This window comes from Parasteatoda tepidariorum, chromosome 5 (genome assembly GCF_982258835.1).
Source record: "Parasteatoda tepidariorum strain Cologne lab strain chromosome 5, Ptep-v5.0, whole genome shotgun sequence".
Lineage (NCBI taxonomy): Eukaryota > Metazoa > Arthropoda > Arachnida > Araneae > Theridiidae > Parasteatoda > Parasteatoda tepidariorum.
The window spans coordinates 24746990-24772462 of record NC_141759.1 but is presented as its reverse complement, the minus strand read 5'-3'; positions in this window follow the sequence as shown (position 1 = coordinate 24772462).

Genomic DNA, 25473 nt, shown 5'->3' with positions numbered 1-25473 from the left:
ACAGAGATGTCAAGTATTTAGTTAATTCTTTTGATGATGCTCACTCCTTAATTATGTTTGAATCTACGATCTTTGGATTCTGCGTTATATACAATGCCATATTCTTAATACTCTATCCTATAGATGAAATCGGTACGACTTTAGCATACCGTTTATCAATGTGGACAATGTTTATAAACTTATCAATTGGTTTACTGATATCTACGTGTTCAGCAGCTTTGGTGACAGAATCATGGGAGGAACTGCTGAACAGTGCATGCCAGTCAGTCGACAATTACAATCATGAACTAGTTCAACTTGTTTTACTCATGCGTAAAGAAAATGGTGTAAATTTGACTGTTTGGAAAATTTCACCTTTAACCCGTGGGTTTTTCTTCAGTATCATGGGATCATTTTTGACGTATGTGCTTTTAGTCGATGGAATAATTCATTATAAATGAATACATCACGAACTCTGGTGTCCACCTCATTTACTGTCATCTTAGTATAGACATTTTCTCTATATTTATCCTGCAGCTTTGGTATTGAATATCAGTCAACAATTACAATCATGAACTAGTTCAACTTGTTTTACTCATGCGTAAAGAAAATAGTGTAAATTTGACTTTTTGGAAAATTTCTCCGTTACCAAGTGGGTTTTTCTTTAGTATCATGGGATCATTTTTGACGTATGTGCTTTTAGTTGATGGAATCATTCAATATAAGGGTCATTCTCACAAAAACAGTCATTTTCATGTCCCCAGTATATTTTATGTTTGTTTTACAGCTTATGTGAAAAAAAAAATTCAGGGAAAGTGTCCTTCAGAATGCAAGCTAACTAAAGAATAAAAGTAAAATTATCAATTTTTATTTTTTATTTATTTTAGATATTTAAAATATACCAATATGTCATTCCCTCACTTGTCCCCACTGCTGATTTAAAAAAAGAAAAAAATTGTTTCTGAAATAAAATTTTTTTTTTACAAATTCGTGTTTTTTATTTCAGAATACTGAAATATAGAATTCAGAAAATCAATTTTAAATTTAATTTCTGATAAAAATATTAACACAGCACTTATTTAAACTTTGTCCCCAGTGTTTCGCGTCATTCCCTCACAACAATGTTCTTATCACCTGCAATCTTCTTAGAATAAAAATATTTTAATAAAAACTTCAGAAGTTAACAACTGGCATCATAGAACAAAATTGCAGTATGTCTCCATCTTCAACTTAAAGAAGCTTTGCTGTGGAATAAATTTGAATGAATCAAACCAGGTAAAATTTTTTACATTTGTCATTCCCTCATGTCATTTTTTAGAGTAAAATAAAATACAACTTCATCGAAAAAGTGGATAATTATATTTTGCTTTCTTGTCTGAATATAATTGTATGTGATTGATTTCAGAAATCAATTAGGCCTAACTGTTATTTTGAAATTTTATTGAATTTGTCATTCCCTCACTAATGTATAAAGTGAGGGAATGATTCAAGAAGAGTATATTATCAAATTTTGTTTGTTTAATCGTGCCAGCCAATTTTATTTCCCAAACCTGTAAAAACTATTAAATATATAAGACTAAATCATAATAAATATTAGATATACTTAGTATGTTATCATTTTCAAAGTTTAGGTAGATGTAACTTAGATAAAAACATGTATTAAGATAAAATATCATTCCCTCACTATTAGTTTCATTCCCTCACTCTTTAAATAGCGAAAATAATTAATTTACTTATTAATTAATTTGAAAAATAAATTAAAAAATTCATAAATTTATTTATTAAATTAATTAACTTATTTATTAAATTAATTTATTAATTATTAATTATTATAAATTAATTAATTATAAATTAATTAACTATAAATTAATTATTTAAAAAATAATTAATTTAAATATTAAGTATAATTTACAGGATATATACTTTCTTTATAATGCCATTACATATTTCTATTAATATAAAAAGTTTCAGAGCTTTTTATTCACTTTACTTTTTTGGGATTTCATGAACTGAAAAATGGCAGTTTTCGTGAGAATGACCCATAAATGAATACATCAAGAACTCTTGTGTCCACCTCATTCATTATCATCTTAGTATCATATATGGCAACGTTACTTTTAAAAAGTAACGAGTAAAAGTACAAGTATTTTTAAAAAAAGTAACGAGTAAAAAGTAAAAAGTTCGTGTTTTAAAAAGTAACGAGTAAAAAGTACAAGCAAAAGTACAAGTACTAAACAAAAAAAGTAACGATTGAAAAGTACATTTTTAGGAAATCGAAAATTCAAAGTAACATAAAATTTTATTGAATAATATTCTTATGTTCTTTAATGTTTTTGCAAAATTGTTATTTATTTAATTATTTTTAGTTTTGAAAGCTTTGGACATTAATTTATTTTTAAATTCGGAAGAATATTATAATATAATTTTATAATATAATCGTATAATATAATTTAAAAATCAAATGTAATTTTAATATCAAACTTTTTATGGATTTGCACGAAAAAGAAATTTTACCTATTGATTTTAATTTTTAGTTTATTATTTTTATTTATTTAAATTACCATTGATTTAAAATTGTTTTACTCTACAGAAATGCGTTTTAAAAACACAAACAAACATAAACAAAGCAAACACGGGGTTTCAAATAGCTTTGTGATCTTTGAGCTAGTAAAAAATAATTGAATGTGCAGTATAAGTTGAAACATAACAGTCTACAGTTTTATTTGTAACAATGGCTAATGCTGAAGTCATGCGAGAACATCATTTTCCGAACATTTCTGCCTAACGGAATAATTAAAATTTGTAAACGAATTTTAGTCAGCGGCTAAATTAATACCTTCGAGTTTTCAAGAGTTAAAATAGTAATTATAATAGTTTTCAATAGCACAAATAGTTCTGAAGTTCTTAGAGATTTGACTGGGCGTTACTTGACAAGGTAAACATAAACATAATTTTAGTAAAAAATGTGCTAGGTAAAAATGTATTTAGCTAAAAATGTATTAAGACAAAAATGTATTATTAGTGAGTTCAAAAAGAAAATTGAAAAACGTAATAACAAAATCCATGATTTTTGATTTAAAATGTATTAAATAAATGCATAAAACTCGAAAATGAATGAAAATAACTTGCTAATTAATATTTTTATTCATTTTGAAAAATAATTGCATTTCGAAAGTGGTGTCACTGAGCCTGCTGCGAGAATTTCTTAGAACGTGCTTAGCTACGCTGAATAAGCACTCTACGGGAGCACTAGAAGGTACTGCAGTATTATATTTCACATATAATTTTTTTACAATTGGATATCGATTCAAAATTGATATGCTTTCCGTTTCGACATTTGAGCTCATGTATGCCATATATTCTTCTGTCGTTGGTCATTGGCATGATGTTTTAAGCTTTAGAAAATTTAAAATCCCTGGTTTTTTTTCTGTTAGATTATTAGTTATAGCAGGGTGTTCAGCTTGGACAAATCTTTCAAATTTTTTTGTAGCCTCCTCCCTAGCTTTCTCTTCCAACCAATTAAATTTGATGCAAGGTACAATTAAAATGCAAGGTACAAGATACAATTAAAAAAACATAAGAATTTTTTTTAAATTTAATTTTTTTTTCTTTTTCGTTTTTAGAAAGCTTACCGAGTTTTAGAAAAAAGTAACGATTTCATTTGACATTTCCGTTACAAATACTTGTACTTTTTCCCTAAAAAAGTAACGAAAGTACAAGTAAAAGTACTAAATTTAAAAAGTAACGAAGTACAAGTAAAAGTATGTACTTTTTACTTGTACCGGCGGTACAAGTAACGAAAGTAAAAGTACTGCCATATATGCTTAGTATAGACATTTTCTCTATATTTATTCCGCACGTGTTGGTATTGAATATCAGTCAACAATCGCAATTATGAACTAATTCAACTTGTTTTGCTCATGCGTAAAGAAAATGGCGTAAATTTAACTGTTTGGAAAATTTCAACTTTAACACTTGGGTTCTTCTTCAGTATCATGGGATCATTTTTGACGTATGTGCTTTTAGTCGATGGAATAATTCATTATAAATAAATACACCACGAACTCTGGTGTCCACCGCATTCATTGTCATCTTAGTATAGAAATTTTCTCTATATTTATTCTGTATGTGTTGGTATTGAATATCAGTCAACAATCACAATTACGAACTAATATAACTTGTTTTATTCATGCGTAAAGAAATTAGTGTAAATTTGATTGTATGGAAAACTTCTCCAAATCGCATTGATTTTTTTAAAAGTGTCATTGGATCATTAATGATACATCAACTTTTAATAAATGTACTAATTCACAATTCACATTACAAACTTTAGTTTATTCACTGTCATTTTAGTATGTTCGAATTTTTACAACATTTATTCTGTATTGAATATTCTCCCGGCTCAGCGAAGAAAATATCCACGTTCTACTGAGCAGCAATTAATTATTTTAAATTTAAAAAAAATTTTTTTTTTGAGAAAGTAGTTATTTTTGTTTGATTAAAAAATATTTAAAACTTGTTTCCTATCGATACCTATACACATTTGCTATTAATAAAATAAGAAATTGGTGTGGGTCTGCTTGAATTACTGCATCTGTGTGTTGCTTTTAACAAGGTACAGTACAGTTATGAAATTTGATATCAAAGATGTCGACAGCATTTGTATATCTTTGCGCCACTTTCCGAATTTCTGACTGGTTTTTTATTGATAGTTTTTAAAATTTTCCAAAAAAATTAACATTGAATTGAAAACTAGTTTTCATGAAATCTATTACTTTTAGAGGGTATTGTATATCCATTATTTTCTTGGAGTTTAACTTTGATTACGAGGGGGCCTTTTAGGTCGGGTCTTTTGAGGCAACTAACCTGCATTTGCGTTACACTGAGAGGAAAATCACAAAAACCACCCACGATTTCAGCCTGAGGCAAGGGGACTCTGTCCAATGATCCTTCTACCACAGAGGATATTTTACTTCAGCACTGTTGACGGTGCGAGCCAGGAGCAGGATTCGCAGCAACCAGCCACTGTTGAGATTCTAACTTGTGTCAACTCATATTTTATTAACTTAGAATTAAAAATATTTTGTCCCCGGAAAAAATATTTTGTAAAAACAAATGTTAGAGATTATGCAAAAAATACCCTTGAAAGGCAAGCTATCTTGTCTTTGAGTAAATTTCACTATATCATTGTGTTTTAAAGGTGTGAAAGTATTTCAAAAAGAAAAATACTATTCTAAACCATCTTTTTAAACAAATATATGTTTTGAATTTATTGTATCAGTGACAATAATTTATGAAACTCGAGGTAATATATATTAACAATAATTGATATTAACGTTATGATTTATATTGACAACATTAATTTCTTTCTCTTATTTCAATTTTATTTGCCCTTTTTTTGGCGCTTTTGACAGCAAGCCAGATCCAACCAAATAAAATGATAATATAAAGAGAGATAAATTTTTCGATAACAATGAATAAATAATCTTTAAAGTAAAAAAAAGTGAAAACAATCACGAAAAAGCACTTTAAATTGCAATATGTTTCGAACAATTTAAATAATTTTTTTTTAAAAGTTTATAATTCAAAATGGCCCTTTCATTACGTCTTTCTTTTTTGTAGTTGCATATCAGCGGTCAAACATAGATTTTTTTTTTTAACTTTCAGTTAAACAGCTGATAATGATCGAACTGATACTCTAATCTTAACTTTCTGAATTCCGTAAAATTCGTTGAATATTTTTCTACACATCTTCTTAGTTTCGAGTTTCAAGTGAAACAGGTTTTACGTGGCAATATAAAATGCAACATACAGAAAGAAAAAAAATAATAGACTTTGCAAAAAAAAAAAAAAGAAAAAAAAAGAAAAAAAAAATAACGATTTTTGTTGGAATAATTTTCGAACAAATTGGAATAAAAAATAAGTTACGTTAGATAAGCAAACTGCAAACAAAGCTCTTTCAGCTTGCCATACTTCAAATATGTAGTAGCATTCCTGCGGCTTATAGAGTGGGCAACAATATGTTCAGTCCTACAAGCTTAACATTCTCGAAGTGGAAATTGAAAACTATTTTTTTAATTCTATTGTATTTCGTGTGCATTTATCAACAAACCATCATAATTTAAAGTTTTCAAGTCGTATAGTGTTTGCGTAGCAAAATTAAGTTTAACGTAAGTTGAACTCCCGAAACAGTGGCGTTGGAGGCCCTCACGATTTTTAAACACGTTGTTGATCAGTAACGAGTTAACTCGTATTTTAATTGCCTATAAGCTGTTGACCGATGACGAGTTAACTCGTCATTGCGCTAGCACTATCTATTTCAATTTATGAAACCTAGGGTGATATAAAATACAAAAGTTTAGCCCATTGCAAGAGCTTAGCGCGTTATAAAGTCTATAAATATTAAAAAAATATCGGTCTAACAAAAGCATGAATAATAGGAACATAATGTATAACGAGAAAAATTAAAATAAAACGCACGAGATTTTTATGGAAAATCAGAGAGTTGCTGATTTTGAGGTTTATACAAGCCCTTTTTATATATTTATTCCATTATTATTACTAATCTGTTACGTGTACTTTACTCATTTTGTTCATTTATGTGTGGTTTTAAATAAATGTGTTTTTTTTTAATAAAAAAAATAGCGCGTGGGGTCCCTCCTCGCGGAAGAAGTTAAACTTCGTAACCTGCGACGCTAATTGTAGAAGAATCAGCAGTCGTAGAAGGATCACTAGTTCTATTCAACGACTCTTTTTCCTGCTCCGCTCGCTTCCGTGCTCTGTAATCACGGTAATACTGTGCATTTTTCCCTCTTGAACCAGTGGAAGTGCTTGTGGTTGCATTTGTATGATAGTCAGTGCATTTGTATTAATAATGTATGTGTATTAATAATGTATGTGAATGCGTCATAATGTAATTTCAAAACAGAAACAATCAATTGATATTCACAAGAGACGTATCTTGACATAAACCTTAAATCCGTAGCATTGTCCGTGGGATTGTTTTCACTCATTTTTTACAATTGTTATCCACTAAATTTGAAAATAAAAAATACTACCCTATTAAATTATGTGTGTATCAAAACAAATTAAAGAAAATATTTATAGAAAAGCAATACTTTTATTATTTTTATGCTAGTGAGAACCAAAACAATATGGAAATGAATGAGGGAAAACTGGATCCTACCACGTGATTTTCCGGCCAATAAAAATGTAGCGTTAAACGTTTAACGCAACCTTGTTGGAAGTCGCATAAGAAGTATAACTTCAAAAAAAAAAGGTGCGTGGAGTCCCTTTGCGCGGAAGAAGTTAAACTTCGTAACCTGCGGCGTTAATTGTAGAAGAATCAGCAGTCGTAGAAGGATCATTAGTTCTATTCAACGACTCTTTTTCCTGCTCCCTAATAAATTATATGTGTATCAAAACAAACTAAAAAAATATTTATAGAAAAACAAAAGTTTTATGACTTTTATGCTAGTGAGAACCAAAACAATATAGAAATGAATGAGGGAAAACTGGATCCTACCACGTGATTTCCCGGCCAATAAAAATGCAGCGTTAAACGTTTAACGCTTCCTTGTTGGAAGTCGCATAAGAAGTATAACTTCAAAAAAAACTGTTTCTTAATATATCTTGATTTGTTACAGCTATATTTAATTGGTGGCATCGGTGGGAGTAACTTACCATTTGCTTTTAAGGAATTGTGTAATATTCACTTGTGACAAGCAAAGAAGTGTGATTTAGACGAATTATGTGAGGACTTGGGAGGAACTGTCATTGGCAATGTTACTCTATGTGAGTTGATAAATCTTAAATAAAACTCTAGAAATTACGAATTGGATCTGGTTAAAGAAACGTTAAAAGTAATTAAAGAAAGAGGAGGAAAAAAAGCCAAGAAAGACTAGAAGATAAAACTCGCCAAGAACGGAAAAGACAAGAAGAAAAGAAAGAGGAAGAAAGAAAATGCCAAAAAGAAAAAGAAGAAGAAAAACGCCATGAAGAAAAAGGAGAGGAAGAAAAAATACAAAAAGAACGGCAAAACAAGAAGAACGTCAATTTGAACTAGAGAAATTAAGACTTAGTTCCCAATCAAGAGGTCCTTCAAATCGAAATACTTGGCACTACTCAGCGGAATACGTTGAATATAATCTGATATAACAAAGCTAATAGCAAGAGAATCTGAAGAACTTGAGAATCTGAAATAACTTACAATTATGACCACGTTAAGGAAATTTTAATTAAATAGTTAAAGCTAAGTCCAGAAAGATTTAGGATCAAATTTATTCAGCACCTAAAAAAGCTCGATAATAATTGGAAAGATTTCGTTATTGATTTAAACCTATGCTTTGCTGATACAATAAAGTGACCAGAATGGCTTCTTCATGCTAAGAGCCGTACGCAAAAGGTTAAGGAACTACCTAAATGAATGAATTCAAGGATTAGGAATAAAAGATTATGAAACCTTACTGGAACTAATCGTTACCTATCAAACTAAACTAAGAGTGCCCAATGAAATGAGTGAGCATTTTATAGATACTTGGTCAAAAAATAACCTCATCTACAAATCTGGCAGGTCGGAAACGAGTTTTATTAACAAGTAAATTATGAAAATCGGAGATTCAAGTGGCGAGAAGAAAATATCACACGGAAAAATTTACAAGGAGCTGCTGAGAAAAATGGCCGGAATGAAAAAAAATATAGCGAAATATGAGTACAAGCAATCGAATTATGAACAAGTTGATAGACGTAAACCTTATCAATGATACTAATATGGATTTACTAATCACATTCGACCTCAGTGTCCAATACTTAATAACAAAAAGAAACCGAATCAGAATAGGACAAGAAGATGACCAATTATTCAATGATACCAGATTGAAAACTCGATTAAAATTTGAGAATGAAGAATATGCGCAACAATATACGCAAGATATCGGAAATTCATCCGAACTAACGCATCCGAAAAACGGATGCCGTTAGTTCGGAAATGGCTGAAATATTACCAACTTAAAATACCAATTCTGATGAACTTTCTTTGATACAGGTAGATCACGATAATCTATCGAAGCACAATAGGAAAGTTCCGAATTTAAAATCACTTTTCAAAACTCAGGAAGAGAAGGTATTCAGAATCAAAATAGTAAACATCATTATCTTGTTGAAAGAAAATATCTTTTTAGGTGCCAAGGAGGATGGTTAGGAGAAATAAAAAAACTTCTAGTTATACCCGAAGAATTTAAAAGCCGAATTTTAAAGTTAGGTCATGAAAGTATTTCCGGACACCTTAGCGTAGCCAAATCCAAAGATAGATTGGCATGATATAATTTTTGGCCTGAAAGCTGTGAAGTGATAGAAATATGCTCACCTGTAAATCTTCTGGCCTTTAGTGCTGTTACACAAACTGAAATTTAAAAAAAGAAGAAATATTGAAGATATGATGGTAACAACAATAAGTGCAAAGAAGATAACTGGTACTAAGATGAAAAACTGTTCTGAACTTGGCGGGGGGAAAAATAGAGAAAAATGCAGAAGAAAAAGAAGTGAACAAAATTTTTTAATTATCTTACTCAATTGGTTACTGGAGAAATTACTCCCTGGAAATCTGGCTGTTCAGTTACAAAACAGAAAGCTACTTCAGTAAAAGATGCCTCAATATCACGGTGTAGCTCCGCAGCAACACAAACTGTTACAAATTCTGAATCTCATAAGGGAATAAGTAACAGGAGCAAAAGTACTTCTCAATCCGACTCTAATTCAAAAAGTGGTTCAGAATCTCTTGCCACTAGAATCAAATCAACTGGACATCCAAATACTTCAATTATATCTTGTAGCATGGAGCCTGAAATTGCTGAAACTAACCCAGTTAAACCTAAAATAAAAGAATCAACGTCTACTCGGACTAGTCGTAGAAGAAAATTTATAACTGGTGTTGCTGATGTGTCATCTGATGTTAAATCAAAATTATCAAGAAGGGCTAAATTCCCATCAAAGCAAAGAAACTCAAAAGAAAAGGACCCCTCAAAGCTTTCAAGTGAAACTATATTCGGAGGATGATGAAGAAGACTTTGAAGAAATTGGCGATTCTGAAACTGAAGAAAAAAATGTTCATGGTAACATAGAATGGTAACATCACATAGAATGGTAACTTTTCCGTTAGGCGGGCGCAAGCGAAAACTCGCCAAACAATGTAGAATTCCACCAAATTTCTTGCAACCAATTTCTTGTAATCATACCATTTTACAATCAAATTTCTTACATCCATAATTTGGCGGAAATCTACATTATTTGGCGATTTTTCACTTGCTTCCGGCTAACGGAAAAATACCAAAATAACTTACCCTTACTAATTAAAAAATGAAATGGAAACGGTTGAGAGATCAGAAGCATAAATGGCAAACAAATAAACCCTTTTACCTCTTTTCTAACGAAATTCAACTTTCGCGTAGGTATACATATCAAACAACCAATCAGATTTAAGAATTTTGGTGGTGTAATCGTGGTGTGATCGGACGTTCAAAAAATTTTTTGGCGAGATTTATTGGCAACCTATTTTGGCGAGATTTTTAAAATATCGCCACGGGGTAGGCTATTCTAAGAACCATCCAAATTTATAAACTGTTAATCATTTTCATCTGAGTTTTATACAGAGGAGCTTTTACGAACATGCGGTTAGTGTAGAGTTATTTATCAATCGAAGTTTCTTTGTACATTTTGAGAGATTGACGAATCTGTGTTACACTTTTATACGTAGTTTCATGATAAAATACTTGATTTGAAAACTTGAAACACTTGAGCAAATTGTTCAGGTGGAGAAGTTATTTCCTAATTCTTACTTTAATGTTGCAACTTCAATAGTCACATTAGGTTTTCTTTCCTCTTAATTTACCAATAATTAATTTAAACCATCTAAATGATTTCACTGGACAAGTATGGACACATAAGTGCGGGCTAATAGCTCTATAATAGAAAGAATGAATATTCTTTGATACATTTATATTAAAGTAATCGAGCTTTAGTATTATTTACAGTACTTTCATATCTTTATAACTAAAAAATATTTTAAACCAATAGTTTTTTTTATTATTAATATGATAATTATATATTATTTGGAGTATATTCTAATAGGCGTTTATTTAGAGTTATATTTTGATCTCAAGGTATCTGAAATAGGTATGAGATGCCCCTTTCAAAGTATAGACAGAAACGTCTTCACCCATACTAGATCACTGACTAAAATACTTCTTTCTAACACAAAATTTCCTAGAATTCCAAGTGCCATTCGTAGAATCAAAACATTAAGAACACCTGAAATTGCGGACTGTAAATTAACTGAGATTACAACTGAACTTCAGTCAATGTCTGAACTTGTACCCCTCGCATTGACTCAAAAAAGAATGATTGGACAGTTCTTTTTTGGGTGATCTAAAACTCCAATCAATTATTCTAACGAGTAATAGGTTGAATAGTTTAGATAATAAAACATTTGATCCGTGCCTAAATTCACGTTTGGTCAAACTGGACATGAGCGATCTCATAACAGCTTATTTCGGAATCCTAATTTGATGATAATTTTCTTCATTTGTTTGTTATTTTTATATGTAGTGATATGATAAAACACTTGATTAATTAGCAAATTGAAAAAAAAAATATGGTTTTTAGGATGGGAAGGTAAGTTTCTAATTTGTGCTATAATTGCAACTTTAATAGTCATATATGCTTTACTTTCCTTTTAATATACCAATAATAAGTTTAAACAATCTAATTACTTCCCGTTGCAAGTATGGACATATAGACGTGTCGCTTCTGTGAACATATTATTATTAACAACGTTTGACGAAGAAATAGTTGTTTAAGTACAAATACTGAATATTTTTGCCACAATTAAATTAGAGTGATCCAGCACTTATGACAGTGTTATTTACAGTATTTTGTATCTTTATAACAGCAAAATAGTTCTCTTCACATATATCAATTTTAATCCGTTTATTAAAAATAAATTACAAAAACGAAAATCTTATTCATTCGTATTCATTGTAAGGGACAAATACTTTAAACTTAAAGGTAATTATTACTATTTATTATATTATTTATTATATTATTTATTATATTATTTAGAGTATTTACTACTGGGCCCTTACGTCTGTGCTAAAAATTAATAAATAAACTCGAACAAATAATAAAATACTCTTATAGAATTATATATGTTATGCTATAAAAAATTATTAACCAATGCATAAAACTTTATATTAATCTGGCATGTTAAATTCCTCATTATAAAGTAGATAACAGAGATAACTATTTTAATAGCATTTTGTATTTCTTTTTCGCAGAGCTGGAATGTGTATGCAGGTCGCAAAGTGATTGTTGGTATCTACATTTGTGTTCAAACTGATATTTTTAAAGTGTATGTTTATCACTAACAACTTCCTTCTAACAGAATATTAATACGTTGAAGATAATCTCTTTTCCTTAAACACATTTTATCAGAATAAAAAAACTTATTTTTTATAGTTTATCGCTATTGTAGGATTGATTTGGCGTAGGATGGTTGTTTTTTGGATTAATATACTACCTGCTACTACTCTTACAGAATAATTAGTTCTGATAATTAAACTTGAGACTTATCTGCATGCCGGTTTTCTTCCAAGAACTAACTTTCACTCTTTGCTATCATTTCCAAAATGAATGTTACTTTAGTGATTTTAATTGTGATGTATAGCAATTTTTTGGTAGCTGATCCGAAACAGAATGAGTGCATTATGCAATTTGGGAAGGAAACCAGCAGACTGATTTGCAAAAAGGTCGATAACTTATATACTATTAGAATGTTCTTGGTTCCCCACTTGGAATTAAACGTTTTTGATCAAGTGCTCGTCCATTGCCATGGGGAAGAAAGATGGCAAGTGTCACATTTATTTGATGATATATTTTTTAATGCCAAGATATATCATATAAGCATGAGATGCCCCTTTTTAAGCATGGAAGACAATGCCTTCTCCCGAACTCATTTACTGTTTAAACTTCATCTTTCTCACACTAAATTTCATAGAATTCCAAGTGCTATTCGTAACACCAAGACTTTGGAAACACTTGAGATTGTGAACGGTAACTTAACTGAGATTACTACTGAACTTCAATCAATGTCTGAACTTCTAAAACTCTCATTGTCTCACAACAAAATAAGTTCATTGCTGGGCAGTGCTTTTTTGGGTGATCTAAAACTCCGATCAATTATTCTAACGAACAATAAGTTGAGTAGTTTGGATAATAAAACATTTGATCCGTGCCCAAGTTTACAATTGGTTAAATTGGACAAGAACAATCTCATAACAGTTGATGGTTTATTTCAAAATCCAAGTTTGATGGTAATTTTCATTATATACTTCTATTTTTATCTTTTTCCTTCTGCCTTTAGCATTTATTTCGATAATAAAATTAATGAAACCTGAAATGACTCATGTTTAAAGCAATGAGTTGTAATCGTGAATTATTGAGGTTCCATTCCCTGTAGTGGCTTGAATCTCACACCTAGCTTAAGATCAAAGTTCCGGTTTCATATTCCTCCTAGTATACAGCAGGATATTGCTGTTGTTTGTTTTAATAATAGTAAACCATCGGAAATTTCAGGAAACGTGTTATGAAAAGAACAAGCAATTTGAAAATATTGCATTAGTAATTGCTATCGCGCACTTCAAATCCAAATAAAATAACTAACATCTTTAAAGAAATATGTTTCCCTAATATCAATTTTTAATGCAGTTCTTTTGAGCTTTCATTTTGAAGTAAGCCGTAATTATCTTATTTTATTCATTTAGATATAGCACAAGGACTACAAATTCAACTACCGGATATAAAATATTTTAAAATAGTATTTTTTAGGTTATAATGTTCAAAATTTCTTTAATAAACTTTATTTATAAAGTCTACTTAAAGAAGATTGCTTATTTAGGGTTCTAAACCAGACAAAAAATTGAGAACCACAGCGATAACTTATGAATATTTAACTAATTACGTACTTTTTTTTTTTTTTTTTTTACAGAATATCGATTTGAGCTTTAATGCATTGTCAACCATACCTGAAGATCTTTTCAACAATTTGGAAAATATGATGGTTATTAATCTTGAAGGCAATTTCATAAGGAGCATTGGAAACTGTTTCGCTCAAAGTCATCGTTTGGAATATATCAATTTAAGTAATAACTTTATTAAATCCTTCAATAAAACCTTTCACTCATTAAAGTCGTTGAAGACTATTGATTTGCGAGATAACTCTCTTCATAGTATATCACGAAATTATTTTTCATCACTACCATTACTTGAAGAATTGATAATAAGTCAGAATAATATTTCTCATATTGATTCGGAAGCATTTTCTCAGCTAGAAGGATTAAAAAAGATTGATTTGTCTCTTAACAGACTAACAACTTTGTCCAGAGAATCGTTTCCTAGAGCCTTAAGGAATCAAAAAATAAATACAACTGGTAAGCATATTTTTTCTCTTTCAATTGGCATCGAAAAATTCGAAAAGATATTTATCAACCGCAACGAGTGCATGTTTGTTCATCCAACGTTAATATTTAATTCAAAGCTAATTTTCAACGTCATGACTTACATTCAATTTCAACATGCATACATGGACATACGTATGCTATTTACGTAAGCATATATGTTTGTTTATACATGTGTATACACGTATATTATGTATTTCAAAACCTCTATATATGTATATTGTATTCTTGTTAGGTTTCAAGTAACCGAAAAATACGATATACATAAACCTAAAAATTGCATGGTAAAAACTTTCGGCATTGGAAAGAGCAAAGAAATCTCTTCTTAGAGGATGAATCACTTCAGTAGCACTTTAGAAATAATCTGAAATCATAAATACAATGAAATTTCTCATAGATTCAAGCAAAAGCATTGAAAAACATTTAGTATTTTAAAGGGAAGATTTTAAAGCAAAATCGCGCAGTTGTGTTGAAATTTATAAATGCATGTTATGTTTTCTTATGGGTGTTTATGCTATATTTTTCTTCCTTTTATTTGTTTTAACATTATTATAATTAATTTCAATGGAAGTTTAAACATCCCAGTACATTATCAAAAGGCTGTTTTTTTTTTTAACTTATAATGAATAAATAATACTCCCTCCGTCCGAAATTAATTACTACATTAAGGTCTTAAATTTTGTCTCAAATTAGTTGCTGCATTTCAAGCATGTCGAGTCATGAATGACTTCTTATGCAATTTGGTGGATCGTCACGTATAAAATTAATGCGTAAACCGCAGTATGCTAACTCGTTCGTGAAGTAATGGGAATAAAAAGATAATCACAATTGGAATGAATACATCGTCAATAACATTCGGTTATCGAAGAACATTGACGTTCTCAGTTGGCAATGTGTTAACAGGATTTCTTTATCCTGATTTAGCTTGATGTATCAAGTATCCCTTTGACGCAGAATTTTTATTTATCCTATTTTTTTTTTTCATTATTCCGTATTAATTTAGTTTAAAACACAGTTCACTGTTTGTTTAACACGTTCACGCCGGGAAAAGAGAAAATACTGGTAGAAGAACTATTTCAATATTAGATAATATTCGGGAGGAGTTAATCTATTCTCAACAATAGCAATTCATTATGAGGAAATTTATCACAGCGAAGAAGCAATTCAATATAAAAATTGCATCCGTTAAAAACAATTGGTAGTTACGGATTTTTATTATTTCCGGAAAAAAACTAAGAAATGAAATTTATTTGTTACCAGTTTTTACTCCGGTGCGACGCCCGATGAGACAATCTAGCGTGACCCAACAGTGGGTCATCCCGGCGTGAACGTGTTAAAACACTGTTGTAAAATTTTAAAAGGTGGTAAAAAAATTAAACAAATGTCGATAATTTAATTTCTGTGCAACCAACATTAAACACTGTTTTCCAAATAAAGTATATATGCAAGAAAATTCCAGCTTCTAAACCACTTAACGAGGAAGTGGTATTTTAAAATAATTAATATCTTCAAGCATTAACCTAAATTCATTACCACTACTAACATTTTTCAAGGAGCGCGAGAATCATGCAAAAATAAATGAAAAAGTATTGTATTCAGCATTTAAAAAACCTTTTAGAATCCGATTAATTTAAATACTGATCTAAGGAGAACTGCCAAATTAAAAGCTGGTAGTAGGCTTTTAAATAAATATGGCTTCTTTTATTTGTTTTCTTTTATTTATTTTTTTCTGTCGATTAATTAGCAAATGAAATGTAATACCTTAAAACATTTTCATTTTAGCAATTGGGCAATTATCAAAGCATAGCAACATACAAAATAAATGCGTGACTAATCTCACTTGCCAAATGACAAAGGGTTAATAATTTATGGTTATGAAATATAGCATGCAACACCGGTGTTTCCTTCCTGAGTTAGTGGTAAAATCTTTCATACACGGCTCACTTCCAGACAATAATTTTTTTCTTATTATTTGCCGTTTTAAATCTAAATGAAACAGTTATTCACCATAATAAGTTCTTTAATTTATAAAATCGATATAAATCGTAATTTAAATTATTGATAAATTTTGAAAATATGAGTAGAAAAAAAACTCTACAAACGACTTTTTTTTTTACATTTTATATTTTATAGTAGTACAAATATAATTCCAATAATCGAACAGATTCTTTTAGAAATTATTAATTGTTTTTATATAATTAAAAAACACCAAAATTTATTTTTGCTTGTAATTAAATCATGATATATACAATATATATATATATATATATATATATATATATATATATATATATATATATATATATATATATATATATATATATATATATATATATATATATATATATATATATATATATATATATATATATATATATATATATATATATATATATGCATAAATAAATACAAGAAAACACGAAGAAAGTTAAGAAAAACAATAAGTTTCATTTATTGCGCTTAAGCTGCAAGTAAACAGAACTCATTAGATAAGTTCAAAATGAAGAATAAAACAAAGAAAAATTATAGACATATGAAAAAAAGGGGAGGGGGAATATTAAGAAAAAAATAACAAACAACAGTTTATATATATAAACTGTTGTTGATAACAACAGTTTATATATATAAACTGTTGTTTGTTATTTTTTACTTAATATTCCCCCCCCCCCTTTTTTTTCCATATGTCTATAATTTTTCTTTGTTTTATTCTCCATTTTGAACTTATATATATATATATATATATATATATATATATATATATATATATATATATATATATATATAATAAATAAATAAATAAATACAAGAAAACACGAATTATTCATCTCTCTTAGCTAACTTATTTTTGCATTATTATGAAAAAAATTATACTCTGGATATATTGATAACTTAATTATCTTTAATTTCCAAGATTTTACTATTTTAATAAATGATATATACCCTGAGGAATTAATCTTACTTCGTAATCATGATGATAATATTATTTTCAATTTTTTTTAGATTTGGGTATTATAAAAGTTGAAAATATTGTTGAAATTTGTTGAAATTTCACAATTGTTGAAATAAAGTTGAAATTTGTTGATTTATACGATAAAAAAATTATTTTAATTTTAATATTAATAAATTAATTACTTGGAATTCCAATGTTTCTAGGAGCATCTATTTAAATACCACTTTTAATGAAATGAACAGAATTAAAAGAATATGTAGTAATATTTATTTATCCAAAAAACAAATCGATAAACTTTTTCAAAATTTGATAAAAAACAATGGATACTCAACTAAAGTAATAAAATTTTATATAAAATCATTGAATTAATCGTATATTTTTGTGGATATATTTACTAAAATTTTTTTGTTGTTAATTTATATAATTTTCCCACGTGCAAATCCATTTCCGGTAAATCCATTGCAAAAATTATTTACTAAATAATTTCTTTGTTAATTTGTATAATTTTTCCATGTGCAAATCCATTTCGGGCAAATCGGTGGTTAAAATTATTTACTAAAAAATTCCTTAATAAATAATTTCCTTTGTTAATCTATAAAATTTTTCCATGTGCAAATCCATTTCGGGCAAATCCGTGGATAAAGTTATCTACTAAAAATTTTTTCCTTGTTAATTTTTCCATGTGCAAATCCATTTCGGGCAAATCCGTGTTAAAATTATCTATTAAAATTTTTTTTCTTTGATAATTTATATAATTTTTCCATGTCCTAGTCCATGTCGTGCAAATCCGTGGCTAAAATTATTTGTCAAAGAGGGAATTTATGTTTCTCTTTTCTATTTTATATTTTTTCTTAAATAAAGATCTATATTCTAAAGCAATTTATGGTCAATTTTTAAAATTATCCAGTATAATATTGCCTTGCGCACATCCATTTCGGGCCCATCCTTGGTAACTAACAAATCAATGCACAGAATAACAAATCACTTCAGCAGTGCAGTAAGAATGACACTTTAAAAGCCTCTATTTACACTCAATTTGCGCTTTTGTTTTCATATTTTGTAATCTGGCAATCTTTCAGCGAAAACACTTTTAAATCATTCTTGAAAAATTTCCCGTCCATGTAAGTTGATCTGATTTCGCTACTCGCGTTATAGCCCATTTTTTATACTGTTTTATCTTTTTATTTCATTTTCTGTTTTTACAAGTTATTTTTACTTATTTTTACTTTTTGTGTTCTATTTTATTTATTGTAATTTTTGTAAAAATTTTTTTGAGTGCTCCTCACGCTATTGTATTAATATATTTTGCTTTGACTTTATTGAAACAATATCAGAAAGCACTCTGTTTTGCGGATATAATCGTGTGGGCTGATGAAAAGATTATATCTTTTTTTCCGGTTTTTTTTAAATAAATTTTATTTTATTTTCTTTCTTTTTTTTTCTTTTTTTAAGCTGTTGTTTGTTATTTTTTTACTTATTATTTCCTCCCCCTTTTTTCATATGTTTATTATTTTTCTTTGTTTTATCTTCTTTTTGAACTTATATATATATATATATATATATATATATATATATATATATATATATATATATATATATATATGTGTGTGTGTAATACAAAAATTATAAATACTTTTGTATTAATAAAAGCATTAAAACTCTTTCGTTTTCATATAATATCTTTGGTAAAGGATAAGGGTAGAAATTCTATTTTGGGACTTCAAGGCTAAAAACATGGCAATGAATAATAATTAGATTTATATTTCAAAAGAGAAGTTATTTTAAGATATTTCACTTCCATATAAGGAAAGATTAAACGGATTTCTATGAGTAATAAATAATTTTGATGAGGCGTAAGAATACACAGAAAAGGCAATATGACTGGCCTCTTCACGCATTTTAATTATCGTATAAAATTGAGGAGCAATAGTTTTTGCGTGGCTTTTTGCGTGGCTAATGTTCTCTTACTTTGAATGACATAATTTGAATAAAATTAACATTAATGATAACTGTTTTCATTTTTCAAGAAAAATACAAATTGTTATCAAATTTATTCGTACCAATTTATTATTGAATTAGTAAATTTTCGCAATCTAACATACAAGCAAGCAATTAAATACACTGCCTTGCAAATAAGTCAAGAGTTCATAGATGGTCACAGTGCCATTAATGCTTAAACCTAAAAATTGTATCATAAAATTTTTAAGACTTGAAAAAAAAATTAAACAGCACATGTTTACCTGAAATATTATTTCACTAAAATGTTTAATAAAATGTGGAAAATTGAAGCTATAAAACTTAAAATATCAATCAAGAAATAAAAACTCGGAAACTATAACTTACCCTACAAAAGCCCCAAGGGAAGTGTATTTTCGGGAAGTGTAAAATAAGTTCTCGTTATCAGAGATGGCAACTTGCTCCCTTTTGTGGAAATTTTTTTCTATTGGTAGCTTCGCTTATGTTTAATCCATGGTTTTTGTTTAAGGAAATTTTATTGTGAATTATTTTGTCCACCACTGCAGATAAGTAATTTAAACAAATGTTCAAAAAAAGTATAGTCATTCTTCATTTTTTTATTCCCCAGAAATATTGTTTAAGCAAATGACTACTACCACCTCTTCCATTCTCTCACCATTATCTGCATTTAATGCTAAATTCCATTCGCCCACGGTCATACATTCATATGTCTCAGTCCAAGTTCATATCTTTCTCTGTGGAGCTAATCAAGTGTTAGAAAAAATAAACATAATTTTACAAACTTCGTTCTTACTTTCCTACCTTTCTTAATATAATGATAAGCTTCAATTTCTCCTTCATTCTCGGTGTCGAGTTATGAATCATTTTAACGAAAAGAAAAAGAAAAAAAAAAGAATAATTTTTCCTATCAACTATTATCTGATGTTGTGGCTGTCAAGATATATTTTGGATTAATTAGAACTTTATTCAGCTACGTATCCTTTAATTTTTTTAAAAACATTTAATTCTTTGATTTTTAGTGATTAATAAGAAAAAGAAAGTGAAGTGCGCGAATGATTTTTTTTTTCTCTCTTCGCCAAATATTGAAGGAGAAAAAGTGATATATAAATTATTTTTTTTTCTTCTTTCTCAAAATTTGTGATACTATTATGATTACATATTTTAGTGATCAAAAAATTTCTTTTTATTCTGAATAATTGAGTATATTATTAATGTTGGATTGCATTTCTTATATTTATATTCGTTTTATTTTTAAATTATGATATATATTTTTTTTCTTCTCTTCAACGAAATTGATGAAGGTCGACGTTGGAGAGTAGGGTGTCTATATTTTATTGAAATTAGATATGAGTAATGATAAAACTTTTTATTATGAATAATTGAATAGAATGTTTTTAAGAGTTAGATTGCATTTCTTGTGTTTATATTGCTTTTTTTTTTAAAATATGATATCTTGTTTCTATAGTGCATTTAAAATGTTTTTGAAGGAAATAAATGCGGTTCAAACGTCAATTAAATTAGTAACGGCAAACAAAATTAAGTTTTTTTTTAAACTTTTGTTTCCTAATGATTTATCACGATTAAACCGAAATAAAAAAAAAACTTTAAGGAAATTTGTAAAAATTTTGCTTTTTCGGACTTGGTCAAAACTAAATATTCCTATTAAAAAATGTGAAAACTTATATGTTACCTAAACAAAAGGACAGTTAACACTTAACAAAATTTGTGAGTCTCCCTTATTACGATAGGCGAAATTTTTAACTCAGTTAAGTTTTGTTCTTGATACTGATTTACCATATGCTTTAGTAGGGTTGTAGACTTGCAAAGATTTTTGTTTGTTTATTGATTGTGTCGGGCCAGTTGTTACTTAATTTGGTAAGAGATTGATCACCTCTGCTAATTCAAACAATGACAACTTATCTTTGCATATTAGACAGCAAACTTCAAAAAATGTTAAGGTTAAAAATTGTGGAAGAAAAAAAAAAGAGTTTGATGTTTCAATAAAAGTAAACATCGAAAAAAAAAAGGTGAAGGGTAACAAAAAGAAAAGAAAAAAATAGGAAAAAGAAAGAATGACCAAGAAACTGATTATGAATTAAATAGAAATAAAAATGTAAGAAAACAAAATTTTGAAATAGTACATGTATCAAAGCTTAGGAAATATCACAGCCCACTAATGTTAAAATTAAATCATGAATAATGTCCAAAATAATTTTTTTTACTTTCTTCAAGGGAAGAAGTAATCCCTATATTTTTGAGAGATCCGAATCGAGTGTGGAGATGTTTGGCGAGGAAACTTGAAAAAAAAATTTCTCAACACAGTGAGAAAAAATTTTCTAAACTATTTTTGTATTGTCCAGTCTGGATCTCTCAATTTCAATGTGCTTCATGAAATTCTGTTTTCCTCCATTTCAACGGGGAATACAGAATTTCATCTAGTAAATAACCCCATTAACCATACAGAATCTTAAACTCTGATTAAATGACATTTGTTGTCCAGTTCGTTTTGCATAAAAATTTTGTATATTTTTGTGTGGAAAATTTTTTGAAAAGTTTAATAGAAAAGTTTATGTTTAATTTTTCTTTCTGTTTAGTTCACTAAACAGATAAATTTTATTATTATGTTTTTATTGTTGTTACTGTAAATAATTTTTTTCCACATGTTGAAAAAAGGTTATTTGTAACAAAGAGGAGTCATACCAACATAAAGTTTATATATTCATAGTATTCTAAAATTTTTATTTTGGCTTACCAAAATTTTTTTTTGGGGGGGGGGCATGTAATACAAAAATTATAAGGCTAAAAACATGCCAATGAATAATAATTAGATTTATATTTCAAAAGAGAAGTTATTTTAAGATCTTTCACTTCCATATAGGGAAAGATTAAACTAGTTTCTATGAGTAATAAATAATTTTGATGAGGCGTAAGAATACACAGAAAAGGCAATATGACTGACCTCTTCACGCATTTTAATTATCGTATAAAATTGAGGAGCAATAGTTTTTGCGTGGCTTTTTGGTGTATAATGTTTACCAACTAAACTCCGTCGGATCTGACTAAAAATCTGTCTCCTCCCTCTCCGGCTGGAGAGGGGTGAAACTGCTATTTCACCATCGTTTAGTAAAATAAAATATTATGCCGAAACTGGACTCCTTAATCATGCTGCTTTGATTACTAATTAACTAAAAAATAGCGGTGTGGTTCCACCGTTATTACATATATATATATATATATATATATATATATATATATATATATATATATATATATATATATATATATATATATATATATATATATATCTGATATGCGGTGTATCCACACCGATATTTTTTAGTATTTAAGTTAAAAAGCAGAATTAAAGAGTCCAGTTGCGCATTATCTGTTTATTTATAAGCTATTGTTTATTAATACCTCGACCCGCCCTATTCAGGGCACACGAGAGTAGAACAAACATTCTACAGACAAAACATACATAAAACATACATAAAACACATAAAATTACAACAAGAATATATGACTTATACAGAGAACAGAAAAAGAAGCTGAAAACAACGTCGAAATTTTTAAGGTAAGAATAAAAATTATGAAACTAAAAAGCATTGAAACACTTAAAAAAAACAAAAGGGAAATTTAGAAAAGAAAAATTCTAGACTATAATAGAGAATTATTATTCTTTTTTTTTTTTTTTGAAAAATAAAAAAGAAAGTATTTTTTTTTTTTTTTTACATATAATTTTTCGAATATGAAATTTATCAAAAGCCTAAAATTGAATGCAAATTAAGAAAGTCTATTAGTTTAAAAAGGGATGGAAAGAAATATTTTACTAAGTTAGAGAAATTATAATAATTATCATTTATTTATTTTTCTTTTTTAATGAAGGAGTAAGAGCAAATAAGTTTATTTTTTTCTTTTGAAAAAGAAGGAAGTGTCAAAAGAAAAGAAAAAAAGAAAAACAGTAAAAAGAAAATTAAAGAAAAAGAAAGAGAAAAAGGAAATTAAATCTAAAATTATTATTATTAGTTATTTTTTCTTTCTTCATTAGAAAATTTTGGAAAAGAATGCTTAAATGCATAAATAAAGAGCAAGCGAACCTATGGAACGAATTGTTAAATTCGATGTTGAACCAAATTTTTAGATAGAAGTTTTTAGTGGAGACATTAAAATAGAATTAAACAAATGGTTTGACCTGGGAAAGGAAAGTGTTAAAAACTTTTTTCCATCATTTAAATTGGAATTTACAGAGTCAATTATGATCTGGGAAGATTGAATCTAAGTTCTTTTAGTCTAAGTAGATATGTTGGGCATAAAGCTTCGGATGCTTTGTGGTTGGTGTTGAAATTAGCCTCTGGGTGATCTTGATTGTAGTATAGGCAGTTGACACATTGTATTTGATTTGAATGACAATCGGAGGTTGCATGTTCTTCACCACAGTTTTCACAATAAGAGGAGTTGGCGCTACAGTTGTTTTGGTGATGACCAGGTTCTTGACAATTCCGGCATCTGATAAGGACTAATCTCTTTTTAATAAAGCATCTCGTGAAACCGACAAAGATGTAGTTGAGCTGTAACAGTCTGTTTGCCAGGAGATGTGAACATTTGAATGTGACATGGTGCTTGAGAGGATATCTTTTGTGTGGCATGGAGGTTTTGTTGACTTCCACTCTGTCCCTGTCGTTAACGAAATCACCGTTAGTTTTCACAAAATCGAGAATTTCATCGGGGGAGTAAGCAATTGGAACATTCAGCAGAATAAGAGATCTAAGTTTTGTTTGTTTATCGCTGAGATTGATACCAGAACTGAGAAGTTTTTCTTTAAGACAATTCTTATGTTCGTTGCTATGGAATTTGACCTCGATGAAATTATTATTTTTGTAAATTTTCTTGACCAATGGCTTGGCAACGTGTTTTTGGATATCTTCAAGTAAACCGTCTGTTGTCTGATTCTCATTAGGTTTTATGATGATAGGTGTGGGAGGTTTGGCTTTTTGGAGCATCTCACTGTAAGTATAATCTTTCGATGGTTCGGCAACATGTCCCTTGATTATGTCTAATTTTTCAGACACCACGTTGATATGATGTTCAATGGATGTGAGTTTGTCATCTTGGCTCGTGGAGTTTGGGTTTTGATGTTTGTGAAAGTCTTTGATTTTAAGCAGGGCCTCTTTGCAAGCTTGTCTCTGGGAGATAGGAAGTTTAAATTTTCCACCCGATTTGTAGTCGATGTTTGTGGCTAGGATGGCAAGCAGATTGTCCAATTCATCAGAGGAGTCTAAGGCCGGCCTTTCTGAGACATCCTTCTTCTCAATGACGATTGAGTTAGATGGGGATAATGTTACACTGGTGGATTCCAAATTGTTGTTGTTGAGAGTTCCATCACAGGTTGATGTGTTGATAGGTGGTGATTTCTGTAGCAGACATGGACTCGGTACTCTAATCAATTGAGGCTGTTGGGATGGATGTCGAGGCTCACTAGAGAAGGTTGGACTTAGGCGGACAGTACGCTTAAAAGGAGATTCGAATGATCTGTGTGAAGATGGTAGGTAGCTGTTGCTGCGTTCAAGAGATATGTCTCGAGGTGGCCTGGATAAACCATTTTTGCTTCCGTGAGTCTGTTTGAGGGTCTTATCACTTCCACTATTCGAACTCATCATAATAAATTCAAGGAAAGAAGCAAGAGGAAACAGAAATTAAAAGGGGATGAATTAAGGGAAAAATAAAACAATGGAAAGAAAAGGCAACTGTGAGTCTTTTCCGAGCCCCCAATAGACCCCTTTGAAAATGATGAATTATCAAATGAGTGAGAGAAATCCAATACTCCAATGTTGCTAATGATGATTGCTGATGCCACCATCAGTTGAAAAAAAAAGATTATTTGAATTAAATTCAGAACAACGGATATTATTTAGAGCAATCCGAATAAAATTAAGAAAGCTTGTGAATGCCCTAATCTATGTGGGAGAAGAAACTGTTATAAACAGATCATAGTTGATGTTGGAATTGTTTGGTAACTTCAAAAAGACTTAAAACTGAAATTGAAGGGGGAAAAGAAATGTA